The 3220-nt window shown below is 40.2% G+C and overlaps 1 non-coding gene across 1 annotated transcript; it reads right to left on the reverse strand.

The window, feature by feature from the left end:
• Positions 1-759: 759 nt before the first annotated feature.
• On the reverse strand, positions 760-868 carry LOC148579352 (small nucleolar RNA R71). The gene has a single exon (XR_015898160.1). It is a non-coding gene; the product is annotated as a small nucleolar RNA R71 (small nucleolar RNA).
• Positions 869-3220: the final 2352 nt, after the last annotated feature.

Consider the following 3220-nt stretch of genomic DNA (forward strand, 5'->3'; position numbering starts at 1 on the left):
AAATCTCCTGTCTTTTTCTCTCTCTTTTTTTTCGAAATACTCTAACCTCTTCCTTTCTCATCTTTTTTGAAAACTTTCAATTTATAAAATTCTCCCTTTATTTTCGAAAATTCTTTTTAAATTAAAAGACATATTTATTTTCTTTTCTCATCTAACTCTCTCACTAGGAGTCCTCTTCTTCATTTCTCTTCTTGGTTTCTTTCTTCTTGTTTTTGAGCAGGAATAGCGATAAAGAACCTCTCTTTGATTTGGATCCTGAACCTGAAAGGACTTTAAGAAGGCATCTGCAACAAGCTCAGGCAAGCAGAGCCGTAAGGAATCTCACAAGAGCTCTAGAACAAGGAGCTGAGGATACAACAATGGCAGCTAATCCAGAAGCTGGAGGAGTCGCAAGAAAGGTCTGAGGATCTTACACCGAACCAAATTCTGATTTATGGTCGCAGCATTTCCATTCCTGCCATTGGGGCAAACAACTTCGAGTTGAAGCTTCAACTGATCACTCTGGTACAACAGAATTGCCAGTTTCATGGACTTCCACAGGAAGATCCTAACAAATTCATATATGATTTTCTACAGATATGTGATACTGTTAAGAGTAATGGAGTAAATCCAGAAGTCTACAAGCTCATGCTCTTCCCCTTTGCTGTAAGAGACAGAGCAAGGCTATGGTTGGATTCTCAGCCTAAAGAATGCCTAGACACCTGGGAAAAGGTGGTCAATGGATTCTTGACTAAGTTCTTTCCACCTCAAAAGCTAAGTAAGCTTAGGATGGAAGTACAAACTTTTAGACAAAAAGAGGGTGAATCCCTCTATGAAGCTTAGGAAAGATACAAGCAACTGATCAGGAGATGTCCTCTTGACATGATTTCAGAATGGACCATGCTAGACATCTTCTATGATGGTATATCTGAGGCATCCAAGATGTCATTAGACCACTCTGTAGGTGGATCCCTCCACTTTAAGAAGACGTCTGAAGAGGCGCATGAACTCATAAACACGGTTGCCAACAACCAGTACATGTACGCTTCTGAGAAGAACCAAGTGAACAACGGGGCTGCCCAGAAGAGAGGTGTCTTGGAAGTAGAAATATTAGACGCCATATTGGCTCAGAATAGGCTCATGTCCTAGTAGATCAACATGATCTCTCAACTCTTGAGTGGGACATAGAGCACAGATGCTTTCTGTCCAGAAACAGCGTATGAATTAGACGCTAGTGAAAACACCTGGACCACAATGGAGGAGGTGAACTACATGGGAAACTCCTCTAGAAACTCCAAAAACAATCCCTATTCGAATACTTTCAATCAAGGATGGAGGAACCACCTCAATTTTGGGTGGAAAGATCAACAGAAGCCTCAGCAAGGCTTCAATAACAATCAGGGTGGAATGAACCATAACAGGTTCAATAATAGACCATTCCAACCCTCTCAGCAGCAGTCGGAGACTCCCACACAGTGCCTCTCTAACCTGGCTACTATAGTCTCTCACCTCTCTATGGCCACTCACTGTTTCATGGCTGAAATTAGGTCATCCATCAAGAACTTGGAGATACAGGTGGGACAGCTGAGCAAGAGGATCCCAGAGATCCCATCTAACACTCTTCCTAGTGACACGGAAGTGAATCCAAGGGAAGAGTGCAAGGCCTTTACTATGGAGTGACGTGGCAGAAATTGGCGGATTAAGAAATTAATGTAAGAGATACATTGCAAGTACAGTTCTTAGCCAACAAAAAATTCGCTTATCAATTTAGAAGGGTTGTCACAAAATTAGAATTAAAATACTGGGAGTATGAATCCTAGGTCGTCTCCCAATGAGTTGCAGAAAGATGTGCTATTTTATTAATCAGATGTTTTCGAAAATGGTTTGAGTTTGGTAAACAGGAAATTAAATCAGAGAATTTATGTAATTTAAATAAAAATCTTGACCGGGAGTAGATTAGTCAGAAAGTCTATCCTTGTTGGAGTTCTCTCAAGATTAATTGGTAATTGAAGGTTGTTCTGCTTAGTTATCCTTTACCAGGTAGAGGAAAGTCAAGCAAGTTGGAAGTCTATTTCTATTCACAAGTTCTAATCCTCTCCCTTGGGAAGGATTAGTGTTAGTGACTAGAGGGGGATCCAACAATAAACCCAATTACAATTTTACTCTTGAGCATTCCAACTCAAGGTCCTCCTTTCAATCAACTCCCAATCAAGTTATGGAACTACTCGCTCATTATGAATGTAAACTTCACAAAATAAGAAAGGGAAATAAAGAAAGACATGATAAATAATAATAATCAAAGAGACCAATTAAAAATAAAAATAGTTCTTGTATTAATAAATTCTAAAAATAATCTAATAGTAATTCTGAACAAATTAAGGATATGAAAGAGTAAGTGACAAGTAAGGAAAACAAACTAGAATGATGAAGTCTTGGCGGAGGTAATAACTCTTCTCAATATCCCAATCCAAAAAGCAATAAAAACAAAATCCTAAGAACTATGAATGTGTAGAGAGAAAACCTAGAGGAGGAGTAAAGTCAGATCTAAAACTAAAAATTATGCGGAATGAATGTTTCCCCTGGTCTCTGCATGTTCCCTGGCTCTAATCTGCTTTTCTGGGCCGAAAACTGGGTCAAAACATGGCCCAAAATTGCCCCCAGCGAATTCTGCAAATTCTGCAGATCGCGCACATCACGCGATCGCGTCATCTACGCGTTCGCGTCTTCCAGCGTTTTGCCTTGCCACGTGTGCGCGTCGTCCACGCATTCGCGTCACTTGTGCAGTTTCCAATCCGTGCGTTCGCGTCAGGCACGCGAGCGCGTCACTGCAATTTCCTTTATTTTGCGCGGACGCGTGAGCCATGCGTCCGCGTCGCTTCTCGCTGGTCATCTCCTTAATTTGTTGTGTTCCTTCCATTTTTGCAAGCCTCCTCTCCAATTTCCCAGTCATTCATGCCCTATAAAGCCTGAAACACTTAAAACACAGATCACGGCATCGAATGGAATAAAGGAGAATTAAAATACATAATTAAAAGTCTCTAGGAAGCAAGTTTTCAACCATGGAGTAATTTTGGGAAGGAATTGTAAATACATGCTAATCATATGAATAAGTGGGTAAAGATTTGATAAAACCACACAATTAAACACAATATAAACCATAAAATAATGATTTATCATGGAGGTTTTGAACGAACCCAAAGAGGAGCCTGCCATTGAGGAGCTCAAGGAAATAAGAGCTCAT

Source organism: Arachis ipaensis, chromosome B10, assembly GCF_059453495.1.
Source record: "Arachis ipaensis isolate K30076 ecotype BB chromosome B10, ASM5945349v1, whole genome shotgun sequence".
Lineage (NCBI taxonomy): Eukaryota > Viridiplantae > Streptophyta > Magnoliopsida > Fabales > Fabaceae > Arachis > Arachis ipaensis.